The sequence below is a fragment of the Octopus bimaculoides genome, chromosome 1 (genome assembly GCF_001194135.2).
Source record: "Octopus bimaculoides isolate UCB-OBI-ISO-001 chromosome 1, ASM119413v2, whole genome shotgun sequence".
Lineage (NCBI taxonomy): Eukaryota > Metazoa > Mollusca > Cephalopoda > Octopoda > Octopodidae > Octopus > Octopus bimaculoides.
Genome location: NC_068981.1, coordinates 172,250,904 through 172,268,437, shown reverse-complemented (window position 1 = coordinate 172,268,437; position 17,534 = coordinate 172,250,904). Strand labels below are relative to the sequence as shown.

General features: G+C 33.8%; 1 long non-coding RNA gene across 1 annotated transcript in view; it reads left to right on the top strand.

Annotated features, from left to right (window-relative positions):
* Window positions 1-1,378: 1,378 nt before the first annotated feature.
* LOC128249351 (uncharacterized) overlaps window positions 1,379-17,534 on the top strand; it is an 89,916-nt gene continuing 73,760 nt past the window's right edge. The window contains exon 1 of the long non-coding RNA XR_008265435.1: window positions 1,379-2,278. This is a non-coding gene — a long non-coding RNA (uncharacterized LOC128249351). The remainder of the gene's footprint in view (window positions 2,279-17,534) is intronic.

Genomic DNA, 17,534 nt, shown 5'->3' with positions numbered 1-17,534 from the left:
AAAAAATCATCATCGTTTAACTCATGTCAGCTATCCATGCTGGCATGGGTTGGATGGTTTGACTGAGGACTGATGAGTCAGAGGCTGCACCAGGCTCAATCTGATCTGGCAAAGTTTCTACAGCTGGATACCCTTCCTAACGCCAACCACTCTGAGTGTTGTGGGTGCTTCTACGTGACACTGGCACGAGGGCCAGTCAGGTGGTTCTGGCAACAAACACGCTCAAAAGGTTTTTTTTATGTGCTACCTGCACGGGAGCCAGTCTGGTGGCACTAGCAACAACCACACTCGAATGCTGTTATTCACGTGCCGGTAGGGCGACTCTGGCAATGATCACGCTTGAATGGTGCTTTTCATGTGCCACCGGCATGGGAGCCAATGTGTGGCCCTGACAACGATCATGCTCGGATGCGCTTTTAACATTTCACTGGCACAAGTACCAATCAGGCGGTACTGTCATCGGCCATGTCAGCGATTTTGATATATATATATATATATATTTATTTATTAAACGAACATATGTGTGTGTAACATATATATGGCATGCGGCAAAATAAAGATTTTCATCCCTAGAAAGTTGTGAATTTCAGAATATGTTGTGCAAAGAAAAGCAATTTGATAGTTAATATCCGTATAAGCATATAATTTCTTTCCTTTGAAGCCATATCCAATAGGGGCACACATGCAATCAACCTATCAAAGTTGCAGTTAATTTGATTTAAACATTACAAGAAAATTCCTCATTTAAAATAAATTAAAATTACACTTCTTGACATTCTAAATATTTTAAACATTTTATTAGATAAAATAAAAACAAAGTATCATCCATTATATATGTGTGTGTGTATATACTGTGTGTATATATATATATATATATATATATGGGGAGAATTCGCAAAAAAAACAAAAGACGAAGACAGGTGGTGTAAACAAACAGATGTATTAGTTTAATGCTCAGGAAGTGAAAAAGTCTTTAATGTTTCGAGCCTATGCTCTTCCACAGAAAGAAACAAGGAGAGAAAATAAAGAATGTGCAGTGGCTAGCGATCTATCATGGTGAACATGTGTGTGTCTGTGTGTGTGTGTGTATATATATATGTATACGTATATCTACCTGCCCTAGATATATATATATATATATATATATACATACATAGGTGTATGTATGTATGTATGTATATGTATGAGTGTATGTGTGTGTGTATGTATATATATATATATATATATATATATGTGTGTGTGTGTGTGTGTGTGTGCATGTATATATATACATTTATATATATGAATATATATGTATGTGTACATATTTATATGTGTGTGTATATATATATAATTTTAATCTTTTCAGTCTTACCTAAGATATTGGCCTCAAGCCAGAGGAAGTACTGCATTGTTTAGAGCAAGTAACCTATTTAAATTTCAATATATTCTACACGTTAACATGCCACATTTACAAAAATATGTTTAGTTCATTTACTTTATCCAGGAATGTATACATATACATAAACATACATATATGTATACACATACACATATATACACACAACATATATTGAAGTGTTCGGAAAGTAATATTGTATTTCATTGTTATGAATTATAATCTACCAATTAAGGAATGATTTCATTCAAATTGTAGAAAATATCTAGATCCAGTTTATCATCTCTTCTATCCAACAGCAGGGTCAAAGGACAAAAACACTTGTGGAGTATATCCTGATGTAGTGAAGGCTTGTAAATACCAGCTGTGGTTTTACAAGGTGATTTGGATCTTTCCAATAAGCCCTGGAAGATTAACCAGTTTGGATTATGATCATTTGAGAACGACAGCTGAATCAGATCCTTGTCAAAGGAGATTTGGTGCAGACACACAAACAGGCAAACTAGTTTTGTCTTCTTCATGAGCTCTCACTTGAGAACCGAACTCATTGTTCTATCACCTTCTCCAGTAGTCACTTGACTAGGGATAATGATCACTGATTTTTGCACCACATTGTTACAGGCTGACAAAAAATGGATACAGCTTGTCAACAAGAAAACAAGTGGGTATTGACAAATGAGAAACTAGTACCAAGACCAAATTCAGACTTCATCCACATAAGTCCTAGCTAAGTGTCTGACAGAACATGAATGGTGTAGTCCACTGGAATGACCATTACTGCAGACATATATTGTTAGCAACTTCACTGTGTAAATGAAGCCTTATACTGAAAGTGGCCAGCTTTGGTTAGCAGAAAAGATGTTATTCTTCAGCATGACAATGCAAGAGCCCTCTGCAAAGGTAAGATCTTCAGGGTGGGAAATTTTTAAATGAAGAACTAAAAATTTGCCATTCTGATAGACTGGCGTCATTGATAATAATTACATAATAATTATATTATTCATAAATAATATTTAATTAAATTTAACTGGCATTTATTTATTTTTTCTGTTCCTCATTACTCAAGCATTCCTAGTGTGTGTTCGTGTATATGTACGTGCACACACAGATATAAGAAAAATATATGACAGAAGAATAAATGATTATCTTATGAGCTGTTTCTGCTATAAGATGAGTGCCTGAGTAACACTTTATAGCTTCATTAAGTACTTGAGTAACACATTATAGCTTCATTGAGTACTTGAGTAACACCTTATAGCTCCATTGAAGCTAATAATTGTTTATTCATATGTCATCTATTTTTCTTATTACTGCTCTGTACTTGACTAAATATTTTGTTTAGAAGCATATGTATATTGGGTTCTACACTCGGTTATTAATATCACACTGCCTAAGTGAAATATATACATACACACATGTATGTATATCTTTGTGTGTGTATATATACACATACACACACAGACATAAATACACACATATACATGCATTATATATGTACACTGTTTTACTGTTTCGTCAATGGACTGCAGCCATGCTGGGGCACTGCCTTGGCAGGCTTAATCAATCAAATTGAACTCAGTATATTTAAGCCTGATATTTATTCTACCAATCACATTTGCCAAATTGCTTAGTTACAGGAATGTAAACAAACCGACAACATTAAGTGAAAAAAGACAAACATAAAAATGTTCATTAACAGGGCACACCTGTGGTGGAAACAATAAGATAAATGATTTTCTTTTACTAAAGAACACTGTAGGCCAGTGGAGTTTCAAATGGAGGCAAGACTTGGCAATTATGAGTGCTTAGTGAGTAAGGAAGGAGCTCTATCAAGGATGCTCTATGCTATGATGGGGAGGTTGTCTCAATGGTCCTAGAATCTCCAGATGAAGAGCGACAGCAAAGAGGATTTTCTCCTATTCCTACACCTGAAGGAATGCATTGTATTTTCCTTTAAAATCATGTATATATAGTGTCTTGGAATGCCATCTGATTGTTTGGGGGTGGCTGTATAGAGCACAGATTTTAGGAGGTAGGGTCTTCCCAAAAGACAGTTGGTAGGACTCTATAGGGTGGATGTCATAACATTGAAAATAATCTTTTATCTTTAAAGAGTTTATGATATCTACTGCTTTTTAATTAGCACCAGGTAGGTCCTAGCTATACAGTGGAAACTTATAGATTGCATGGCAGATTAAACCAGATTACTTTTCTCTAACTCTCTTGGGGTTCAGTGGTGGAGGATCCTCCATAAACATTAACTTATTGGTAAAGCCATTATTTTTTAGTGCTTTGTTATAATGGGATGTGTTTCTGTTTACAATTGTTGCACAACATCAAGACAAGAACACACACATGCAGTGCATGTGTTTTAGTTTCCATTTACCAAATTCACTCACAAAAGCTTTGGTTAGCTTAGGGCTATAATAGAAGACACTTTCCCAATGTATGTATAGTGGGATGAATATGAAACCATGTGATTATAAAGTGAATTTCTTAACCACATACATACATATAGGTGCAGGTATAGCCATGTAATTAGGAGTGTGGTTTTGCAAGGCAACTCAGGAGGTTGACCAATTCCTTGCAAGGGAAATAGGGAGAAAGAAACTGAAAGAAGTCCACTGTGTGTATGTAAGTGTGTGTGTGTGTGTGTGTGTGTGTGTGTGTGTGTGTATATATATATATGTGTATATATATATATATATATATATATATATATATTACTTGTTTTAATCATTAGACTGCAGCCAGGCTGGGGTACCACCTTGGAGAGTTTTTAGCGAAATGAATTGATCCCAGTACATGTTTTTAAGCCTGGTACTTATTCTATCAGTCACTTTTGCTGAACCACTAAGTTACAGGGACATACACAAACCAACACCAGCTGTCAAATAGTGGTGGGAGACAAACACATACGCAATGATACATGCATGCATGCACGCACACACACAGGCTTCTTTCAGACCAGCTCTTTTATGTCATTCACCTGTGGGCTTTTGCTTTACAAAAGTTTGGCAAAAGAAATTTTGTTGCTCTAGACAACATAATTCCCACCTATTGCACTATTGTGACATGAGTTGATAGAGCTGTTTCTGCCCCCACTTTAAACCAATTCTGAACTTCTCCATTTTCTTCTTTCTATACATCAATGAGCTATTTGCCAACTACACTGAGTAAATCTTACTCCAGTGCAGATGACATTCCTTCATTCCTCGTTAACCCTGCATCATCCACATGCAACCAACACACCCCATGCTAAACCTGCTTTGATTCTATAAACAGGGACCTTAAACAGCAAAAAACTCAAAAGAAAACCCTATCTCAACAAAGTTCTGGCAAAAGTAATTTTGTTTCTCTAGACACCAACAAAATTTACATGATTCACCAAAATTTCCACCAAGACACTCTGTTAATGTGCAGCCCTCAAACTGCTCTAAAGTGTAGGGCTTCATTACCATTATCACTGTCCTGGTAAAAGCACACTCTTAACATATCTAGGATTGCATCCCTCTATTCAGAGTTTCAGAGTAAGATATTTCATCGCCCAATAACTGCTGACACTAGAAGGTTCAAGTGAAGCACACAAGGGAGTATTGCATCCACATTTGGGATGGTGCTGCTGTTATATGCACGAACATACTGCACTGAACCCAAAGAAGGACTACTTAATTGACTGGCATTCAAGTACTAATGGGCACACTCCTAGCTGCAGACCAGCTCTATCCCCTCTCTCTGTTTTTTCTTATATTACTATTACAGCCTGGTTCTAACTTGTTTTGTAGTCCCACCACTCAGTGACCAGCAACTCATTTGTATTTCCATCTTGCTCCTTTTATATACATACTAAAATTGTTGTATACAGTGCTCAGATGCACTACAACTAAAAAACAAAAAAAAAAAGACCCCCCCCCCTCAACCCAGCACGACCAAAATGCCCAGTCCTCCCTCCTCAGCATATCAGCCTTTTCGAATTTCCTGTCTGCTCATATCTTGCCAAAGATGTTGACTTGTAACAGTTTAAGTGGAACATTTAAGGCATATATTTCATATACATAAAAAACAGGTTTATATACACAAGCACTATATATTTACATACACACACACATGCAATTAAATAAAAACATATTTTGTTAATGCACACTTTTTTTATATATGTGTGTGTGAGTGTTTATACATACCAATATTTTTGTTTATATGCATTTTAGATATTGTTTTTATTTAAACAGGAAAAAATTGAGTGGGGGTATTTAGAACTAGAGGTTCTTCCTACTACAAGCCCTTATTTTTTAAGTAAGAAGTTTTCATTTTTATTCCTGGGGAATTTGAAAGTTCAGAATCAGTGGATGATTAAGAGAAAAATCAATGAATGTCACTAGTCATCATCTAACTATAATAGATGGTGTGACTGTTTGTAGTAGTAGCTTACCATAAATAGATAACAGATACATACATGCACATTGAAACATATAGAGACATAACGTATATACATTCACACACACACGTACATAAATAAATACATGGATTGGAGCCTGGTGTTGCCATCCGGTTTCACCAGTCCTCAGTCAAATCGTCCAACCCATGCTAGCATGGAAAGCGGACGTTAAACGATGATGATATATATATATATATATATAGATATATATATATATATATATATATATAGATATATATATATATACACACACACACATGCACATATATACATACACACATACATGTATGTATATAATGAAGATGAATAAACTGTATATTAAATAATATACAAGGTGAATTCTTGATTTATTGCAACTGCCTCTGTTTTCAGAGATGGTTGACCAATAATTTAGTGTCAATTGTTACCAACTCTGAATGAGAAGGGGAGATAATCTTAAGATCCTCCAAAACTGATATGCTTTTAAATAACAGCTTGATTGTGTGAAAAGGACAGCTCAAGACATGTTCTGCCTCGTAAGACATCAGCAGCACAGCAATTGTCCACCTTAACTATAGCATATGTAACACATTCATATATACAAAAACAAGTAAAGCACATATATAGCCTCATTTAGTGTTGGCACAAATTACCACCAAGCTTTAGGTCCATGCTCACTAGAAGTAGGGATTATTACATTAAGTAAGGAATTCATATTACATGTAATTTAATATATTCCTGTTGTTCAAATATAGGAAAATCAGCTTAAGTAGTCACCCCATCTAAGTATTGCTAAGAGTTCTGCTAAACAGACTTAAGGGGAAGGCAGAAGAAATCCTTGTAGAACAGGCTGGATTTGGGCCCCCAAAAGAGTACTGTGGAGTAGATATTTAACATCAGACTGCTCACTGAATCTGCAGCACTAATCTGACTTCTGTCACAACTTTGACTTTAAAAAGGCATTTGACCATGTTTAGTATGATGGGTTGTTGCAGAATTGATGAAGAATTACAACTTTGACAACAACCTCATCAAAGTAATCTGAGCAATGTGTGAAAACTCAAGCAGTGCAGTTCTTCTGAATAACACTGGAGAATTCTTCAGAACAACAGTGGGTGTTCGACATGGATGTCAACATCTTCCTGGAGAACAATATGCAAGAGACATTCCAAGACTTCTACTCTGTGCCTCCATTGGAAGACAACCCATCTCCAACTTGGACTTTGCTGTTCGGGAGCAATGAAGCAAAACTCCAGGAGCTCATCACCAAACTGGAAAAAGTATCAGGAATATATGGGATAGAGATCAGCCCAGAAAATAGTAAGATCCTGGTTAATAGTAACAATCAGAACACAGCAACCAACATCATGTATGTGTGTATATTTATTTACATACATCTATCTTTCTATCAATCTATATGTGTATACACAAACACATCTATATGTGCATAACTACATATCATATATATATATCTATTATCTTTTACTTGCTTCAGTCATTAGACTGCAGTAATGCTGGGGCACCGCTTTGAAGGATTTTTAGTTGAACTAATTGACCCCAGTTCTTCTTGTCTCTTAAAGCCTGGTACTTATTCTATAGGTCTCTTTTGCCGAACTGCTAAGTTACGGAAACATAAACCCAGCAGCACCAGTTGTCAAGCAGTGGTGGTAGGAAAGACACACAGATACACATGTATGACAGGCTTCTTTCAGTTTCCATCAACCAAATCCACTCACAAAGCTTTGTTTAGCCCAAAGCTATAGTAAAAGACACTTGCCAAGGTGCCATGCAGTGGGATTGAACTTGGAACCATATGGTTGGGAAGCAAGCTTCTTACTACACAGCCGTGCCTGTACCTGTTATGTTATAATAATGATATTTCAGATCATTGTGTAAAAATATAATGGGAAGTACATCCCTTGCACCAAGACCTTCCTCAGTTAATACAATTCAAAAATATAAACCAACTGATAGAATTTTTTATATACATAAATGGTCAGGGCAGTAGGAGTGGGTTGGCTACTAACAGGAAGAATATGTATAGAGACAGTATAATTTTGTAATTATATGTTATAGGGAATTTTGTTTTATTTTTGGTATATCTCATCGCTAACATTCTATATATGTACATCTATATATATATAAGCATGTGCATGTAGATTCAGTGTTTGTGCATGCGAGTCTATGTATATAAGTCCGTATGTATATAGATATATACTTTTGCTACACACAAGTATGTCTGAATCTGGATCCCTAACCCATATGGTTTTTGATTGACTTTTTTTTTATTATCTGTGTGAATAACATTGATTAATAATATACATTTTTCTGTGCAATTTTCTGGTGATCTATATATATGTTATATACACATTTGTCCCTATTAAGACATTTTTTTAATGAATATCCTTCTATATACACCTCATATACCAACATCATTTACATATTTTGCATTTAGTCAATCTTTTGATCAGCTTTTTATTGTGTCTGTTCTTTCTATGTATCTACCCATACACATATACATATGTACATATATATACATACATACATGTATATACACACACTCATGCTAGCATGGAAGGTGGATGTTAAATGATGATTACACACTCAGGTGTGTGTGTGTGTGTGTGTGTGTGTGTGTGGTGTGTGTGTGTGTGTGTAAGCAGAAAAGACAAATAAACAAATCTAAGCAAAAGAAGTGTATTTACATGGAATGCTGCATACACAAATACATGAAAGGTGTAATCAAGTCTTATCTTTACAGCTGTTTCAGATAAGCAATGATAGGTGCCATATTCACATTCATTATGTTAGGGGGTCTAGTAATATTGTAGCACTAGTTTAATCTCCCCCTAAACTCTTCTTCAACATACTCAAATCCAACTCCCCACACCAATATAAGTACCACTCCATTTTTAATGAATCCATTATAAACTCTCCTATTCCACCACACCTAACCTTGGATCCACCATCACAGCTTTGAATCCATATAAGATAAAACCTCTACAAAAAAGGCCCTGTTAATTCCTACCATGACATCTCTGATGATGATGTGCAAATATCACTCCCATAGCATTACAATAACATTAACTCCCAATAACTATTTTTTAGCAAATATAGATCACCACTATTTCACTGGGCATAACACCCCTAATGGAATCATAACTGAATGTTCAAATATAATGGAGGATGTAAAGCCTACTATTAACTTTAACAACATCTATACTGTGGTTAAAACTACTATTAATGATAGTGGCATGAATACCATTAATGCCAGCTATAATAATTTGGGTATGAGTAATAACAATAATTATAATATGTATTATCCTGACCATGCCAACTATCTTCATCCTAATAAAGATTATGATAATACTCATAATTCTAATCATAGAACTAACAATCATGCTAAATATATGGACTTTGATGAAGCTCATAATGCACCACCCATAACCCATCATAAAAAGATGTGTAATTTAAGAGTACCTATTAATTGCCCTTTGAGGGATAACTGCTTACACTATTATGTTGTTTTTAAATGTAGCGTTACTAGTACATGAACTCACTCTGCTAGAATCTGCATTAGTGCAACAATCAATTTTAAGTGCTGTTTCTTGCACATCTGAGCTCATTTTTCAAATATTATTAGGAAATGATCTACCTACCTCGTCACCCACATCCACTAACTCTAAGCTGAGGGTATTTCCCATAACAGTTTCTGATTCATACTTAATGGTTGAATCTGATTCTATGTGTGTGCATGTACACATGTAAATTTGTGACTCCATGTCTTGGCATAACATAATGGTTGCAAGCAAGTGTCAGTCATACAAGCACTGTCATCCATTTCCAGCCGAAAGGGAACATGACCTTACTTGGAAATAGGTAGTCAACCATTGAAAACTTGCCTCAACAAATTTTGCTTGACTCATGCAAGCCTGGAAAAATAGACTTTAAAATGATGATTGTGTGTATAGATATATGTATATGCATACACAAACACATTTCTCGGTGAGTATGTGTATAAACATGCATTTATACATATCTATGCATATCTCTGTACATACATACATACATACTTAATTCATATATACGACAAGATGTGTAGACTTATTAAAATATTCATAGGTTTCAAAATTTAAACATGCACTTGATTGTCAGCAAGATCTGGTGACTAGTATTTTCCATATCTGCAACACTTAAAATATTCATTTTTGACTCAGAAAAGGAATCACATTTTTTGATATCTTTTAACATTAAGACAATCTGAGCTGTAAAGGTATGGTTTTGATATAGACACAAATAATGAAGCTATATCATATTTTAATTGAGCAATAATTATTGCATTCTGGTGTTTTCTCCGAGTAATAAGTGATCCTACATTTGTGAGAAAGCCAATCATGCACATTTTCTTTCAAACAGCATTGTTTTGAAGATTTGAATTGATTTTCATACACTTGTGCATAATCAGTGATTGTCCTTGGCATATTTCTTAACAGTAAATAAAACTGAGTTATAAATACACCTTTTGTCAATTGTACCCTTGGAGTGAATATATTTTATGAGATTATCTTAATTATTTGATTAATTTCTTCAAATTTAGTGCATTTTTCAAATAATAGTCATCATCATCATTATTATTATTATCTCAATATTCACTTTTCCATGTTTACACAAATTTTCTGTCTGGATGGCTCCTTAGTTGCCAGCCAGTCCTCTAAGTAAAGTAATATTTCCCGTAGTCCTTTCAATACGAACAACACAATGGCTGGACATGATTTTATAGGAGATAGCAAACAAATGACACTGTTTGTATGATGGTTAAATTTATTTACAACCAATGTGCTGTCTCAAGATAAAGCAACACACATACACACAATAAGCTTCTTTCAGTTTCCATCAACCAAATCCCCTAACAAGGCTTTTGTCAGCCTGGACCTATGATGTGAAACACTCACCCAAAGTGCCACACAGTGGAATTGAACCCACAATTACATGGTTGGGAAGTGATCTTAACCACGATGCTATATCTGCACTAATAGTATCATATGTATATCATTTCATTTCTAATGTTACAAATTCTTTTTCTTTAATAACCAAGCACAAGCACCATCTGAGCACGAGTATCAAATCATTGCTCTATGTCCACTACTTCCAGAAATCAGTTTCAGATTCTAATGTGTTACTTTAGCGGTATATAACATCAATGAGGTTGTACTCTTTGCTTTGATGGCACAAGTAAATGCATTACATTACTGTGAATCAAAGCAGGAGCATATAATAAACACATATGCACACACACACATACATATACACATATTCATACACACACACATACATAAATACATATAGTTATATATACATACACACAAAAAAGTCAACATACCCATATATGCATATAGACATATATATGCATGTATACACATGTACACACACATATGGACTCACCTGTAAATTTTGCTGAATGATTTTTTTAGGTGATTGATTGACTGAACATATGAAACAGCTGAATACTTTATAGGCATATGTATCGATTGTAATTTTCAAATAAAATTAACAGGATAAGGTTGGACCTTAGAAGTATAGGTATGGTCCATTCCATGTGGTTCCACAGTTTCTATCTACCCAATTTCACTCACAAAGCTTAGCTCAACCAGAGACTGTGGTAAAAAATACTTATTCAACATAACTCAGTGGCAACAATGAGGTTCCAAGTTCAATCCCACTGTGTTTAAGTTGGGCTAGTGCCTTTACCATACCATTGGGTTGACACAAACCATGTGAGGGAACTTTGGTAGAGGGGTAACTGCAAAGAAGGTTGTTGGCTTGACTGTACCTGCAATTTGAAAGTCCAGTCTAATGATACTGTGACAATGACTTTACTTGAGAATTACATGAACAGCATAAGTGTCTGTGGAACACTCAGCCACTTTGCATGCTAATTCAATGAGGTAAACCTTCCAGTAAATAGAAGTGGATGATCATACATCAAAATATAATTATACACACACACACACACACATGTGCATGCGGCAGTGAATTGCAGGAGCTGTTAAATTGCTTTGAAGTGATCATTTTGCCTCTCTGTGTGCTGCGTTCAAATACTGCCATGGTCAACTATGCCTTTCACCATTTCAGGGTCAATGACATACTACTGTACTGGTGTTGATTCTTCTTTTTCTCCTGACTGCCTGTTTCTCTTTCTGGAAGAAAATGGCTATTGTCTGACTTGGAGAAGATGGGCTCCTCCAGATCAAAGAATGCCCAAAGTAAACCATATATTACAATCACTCCTATATGGCACCACCAGAAGTTGAGGATTGAAGACAAGGCATATGCACACACATGTATACACATATACTAGTACACACACACATATACACAAATACATACATATATATATATATATATATATATATATATGCACCTACATACACAAATGCAAATATATATGTACACACACACATGTATGTGAAACCAATGCCAGTGTGATGAATGATAAATATACAGAAAAGAGGTTGGACATTATCAGTCAAAATAGTGAATAAACCAAGGATAGGTTATCAATAATAACATATCTAAACTATTTAGGAATATCGTATCAAGGAAATAGTTTTGAAGATAATCCGTTAGATTCAGCTAATAATTTTACTTTGATATTAAAAGAGTAACTTATTCCTGTGTAAAATTCTTTTTGTTTTCTCTTTTGAATGCTTCTCAGAAAAGAATACATTTTGTGATTATGAAAAGACATATGAATGTATAATTACATTTTCTTTTCTAAATAAACATACACCTTGTTCAACAATAGCAACAGAGATGAAATTAAAAGTTAGAAACATCTGCAGTGTTTAGGTAGTAATTTCCAATACAGGAAGAATACAAATAATTACATTCCACATGAAGCCTTGTGATTAGATTACAGACCTTGAATGTTAACAATTATAGCTTAAGGCTAAACTAAATCAGTGTCTTTGTCGTTAATACAGAAAACTCATGTTGATTATCTCACCTAAGGGCTAGCAATTTGGAAATTATCTTTAGTCAGGAGAAAATTCTTATTATATCAAGTTGTTAAACTGCAAACTACATGAAAAAATATTTTTAAATGAAAAAGTTAGAAAGCAATATATGATACTCAATTGATTTCCAACATTAATAGCCTTCACAATATAGTCTATACAAATTTAATGTTAAGTGAAGAAATTTATTTTATTTTCATGTTCAATTTAATGAAAAATTAAAAATATATTTTTCAAGGTGCTTATGAAAATTTACAAAATGCCAGGCCTTATATGAATTTTTGTTGCATGAAACCAAACATCATATTGAATATGAAATCTCTTCATGCTACCAAGGCATTAAATTGGACATACCATATGATGGACAAGATTATTTTTACAGTTGGATTTTAAAAAAAAAGCATACTGTAAATTAATGAAAACTTATTCCTATTTAATGTGGAACTGGACAGTTTCATTAACACAAACATTATTTGAAAACAGAGTTGGTGAAACCAATCAATATATTTAGAAACACAATATTAATACTTTGCCAAGTCCAACAGTGAATCTATGAACTTTACAACAATTCAATAGAATCTATTGATTGCACATACTTGGTTTATCACACTGCTCCTTGATATAATCTTTGATAAACTAGTCAGACTATCTCTAGCTGTTAATGTCATTGTTTAAATTTATGATAACCTATTCAGATAGAAAATGTGTATATATCAGGTTTGTTAATCTGCATTTTATTTGTGATAATAAAAACAAATTATATAATTTGCCAGTCACCAGTAGAAGTAATTATAAAGAATTCGATTACAGAATTTGTTTATTACTTCCCCTTTTTCTAAGACAACAATTTCTACTTTCATTTTTAAAATGAATTACAGTAAGAAAACAAAATGACAAAAATAGAAGAATAATCAGATTATTAAGTTAAATCAACAGAAGGAAAGAAAAACAATGAAATTTTCATATATGCACAAAGCCAAATAGTTTTGTCCTTTTTGGTGGCAGAACAGTTGATTAAACTATGGTTGACTGATAAAATGATCAAAGCCAAAGTTGACATCAGCAGGATTCGAACTCAGAATGTAAAGAACACCCTAAGTAATTTTGCTTGACACTCCACAACCTTCAATCATTGATTTCTAACATTGGCACTGGACTTTAAATTTTGATTAAATAGTGCATCAGTACTTGACAATACTTATTTTTGTTTTATTAAGCTTAGAAAGATGCAAGACATAGTTGAGTTTGAGAGGACTTTATTTCAGAATGTAACTAAATATTGCAAGGCATTTTGTCTAGTGTCCTACTGATTCTGCCATCCACTGCCATCAATAACAGCACAATTGAACATCTACTAAGCATACATCATCACCTCATTAAAAAAAAAAAAAAAAAATATTTTGAGCTATAACGGTGCTAGGTGGATGATTAATTGAGGGATAATAACCAACATTTCATCTTTTGAAAAAATTACAAAACTCAAATCTGTTAAAATTTCTTGTCTAAATCAGGTGTTTTCTGTTTTTGTAATTTCGAAGTAATTTCATACAATATTACTACTTAACATCTAGTTAATGTCTGTTTTCTCCACATTATGTTATGTTTGAAAGAGTTCAGCAAACACAGCATTTTTCAAGCTGTATTTTGAAATATACCTAAAAACCACACACAATACATACAAATTAGAAAGCTAATGACACTTGTAACTGATGCTCTCATTGAATTAGTAGTCTGAACATTTTTAGAATTTAAAAGCAGCAACGGTATCAAAAATGTTATGCCAAGGTATAAAATTGACTCGACACACACACATACATACAGGTAGATGGATAAGTAGGTAGATTACAGTAAAAGTAATGCAGACCATCTACTAATTCTGCCATCCACCACCTTTTAATAATAACAGGAAAAATAAACTAGAAAATGATTGGGTGAAAATTGTGAGAATGATTACTGATGGTAGTTGGTCAACACACACACATACATATATATATCACAAAAGATAATGCAGGTTGGTCAGTAAACAACACTATTTTGCAGTGGAATGCAAACATTTAGATAAACAGATTTCTTACATCTACCGTGATTTTTATTTCAGTTTATTTTTTACTGAAATAACAGGTTTGGGAAAAAGAATAACATGTGGGAAGGGCATATTACATACATACGTACAAACATATGTACACATATTTCAATAGGTTCTTCAAATATTCATTCACTCAATGGGTATGACAGTACTTGATAAATTTATTCACTCACCAAATGCATAAGTGAAAATAAAAATTATAATTGTAGCCTCTTCTATTGCTGCTACAATGGCCTCTACTCATCTAAACTAACTAGCTGCATATTATCGCCACCCATCTCTCTTCCCTCTGTCATTTGATGCATTTCACCTTCTAGGTCTTGCATCAAGTAACTCCTTCGATCTCTCCCTTTGAGAGCTGTAGCCCTCTGAAATTTCCTGGGGAGGAGGAAATCTGCAAAATAAAAAAGTATGAGCCTTGTTCCATTCTCTCCCTATCATATAATCCTGTCCCATAGAAAGATGAGATGTTTGGGGGGGAAAAAAAAGGTTAAGCAAGAGTAGTTCTAATTTCTGTCCCCAACATTGTAGCAAATAGACAAATGTAATTAATATTCTTCACCACCAACCCCAACATGCCTACTTCAAAATAATCCCATTATTTAATGCATGTAAACATAAAACACTCACACAAAATCATTCAGTCATGGAATATCAATAGATTTAAGTAGGTGTGGGCAAATAATTATAAAATACTTGTTTGGAATTGCTAATTTCTCCTCATTATGCACAAACAGAATTTGAAAAACAAAAAGAGTAGGGGCATTCTATTTCAAAGGAAGCGACAAGTAATAAAAATAATTTCTAATTCAGGCACAAGGCCAGCAATTTGAAGAGGATGAGACCGGTTGATTAAAGTGACTCCATTTTTTTGACTAGTCCTTTCTTGTTTTTAATCAACTCCAGAGGGATAAAAGGCAAAACTAACCTTAGGAGGATTTGAACATAAAACAAATTTCAAATAGAAACCTTATGAAATGGAAGGTGTGGTGTAGACTGGATATTTCTCCCACAAACTATGCTACTCATGAATTTCACCTTTTAATCGTGGAATAAACTTAGTTTCTTAGGAGATATTCAGAAGAGATATACAATGTTATGATGTTTGTTTTTCCAAGAGTTTGGCAGTGCATTGGCCTAAATTACTTTTCTTTCATAGCTACAAGACCGTAAACTTGGAATGGAAGGGGGTAAAATTAATTGAATTATACCTGTACACACTGAACAGATCCAAAAAAAGATGAAGGACAAAGTCTGCCTCAACAGGAATTTAACACGGAATGAGGAGATAGTTTACTTTAACCGTTCACTATCTTATCTACTTAATGCCCTTAGTAATCAATGAACAATAATCTTTTCTTTCAATTTAATTATATTTCTCATCTAGGTACAAAGCTGTTTCGCAGCAGAGAAACAATGTCTGTGGCTTTCCACCCAAAAGCTTTATTATCACACAAGTGAAGTTAGCAGTCAAATCATTTGTACAGAAATAATAATGATTTCCTAATTACGTATGGAACTTTTTGAGTTATAAAGGAAGAAATAATTATATTTAGTAATCATTCATAAATAACAAAAAAAAAAAAAAAAAAAAAAAAAAAAAAAAAATCATGTAATACTTTTCAGTAAAACAATCGAAATGCCTGAGACTGAAATCAAGACTATATACTTTGTCTTTAATAAATGAAGACGCTGGGAATAGCATACGAATATCTCCTAAAATTATGACGGGAAATATCTGATTTCGAAGGAAAAAAATTCTGTGATAACAGTATGATGGATTATATTTCAAACATTAAAAGTAAATGACACAAACCAACTTTCCCTCCCCACCATCAACCAAGAAAATGCACTTAATTGCCGAAGGATCTTCACTAAATTGTCAAACAACACACAATCTTTGCATACATGGGTAAGCACAAACCAGTTGTCAATTTCAGGTAAATACTCTAACAAGATATTGGCAGGCTTGGAAGTGATGAACACTACCTATCTTATATGGCTTAAATGTGAAAATAATACACCAGTATTCAACAACTTAGCTATTATTTTCATTATATTCTAGACATACGCAAATGGAGTTATTTATTCATCCACCATCGAATGGAGGGATGAAATTTTATGTGAAGCATCTAACAGTAATTAATCCAGGATATAATCCCATAACATCAATACCTACACACTGCAGTTGATCTTTAACAATAATAACCCCACATATTCAAAAACGACTTTTATGTATAAAGAAAGAGAAAGAGAGAGAGAGAGAAAATAAAAGACATGAAAAATGATGACCAAAATATCGTACTTATAATTCTTTTATACATTGGCCACAGTTAGCAGCTAATCAATGCATATAAAATTAACAGTATTTAATATTCTCACCTACACCTACAAAAATCTACACCCACACACTGGTATTTTGACAAGATATTTGATTACAACCCGGCATTTTAGAAATAGCGAAGTTGATAGAAAAGATTTTTTATGTTGTATCAGTGGCTTTAAACTAATAACCCAATAGAAAACGCAAAAGAATATCATTTTTTCCTGTCTTACAATCCCAATGGTATTTATGAACATAAGGGGATTAAATTACTAAATGTAACCCAATGGGAAACTAAATTCCTCCGGTTATATCTC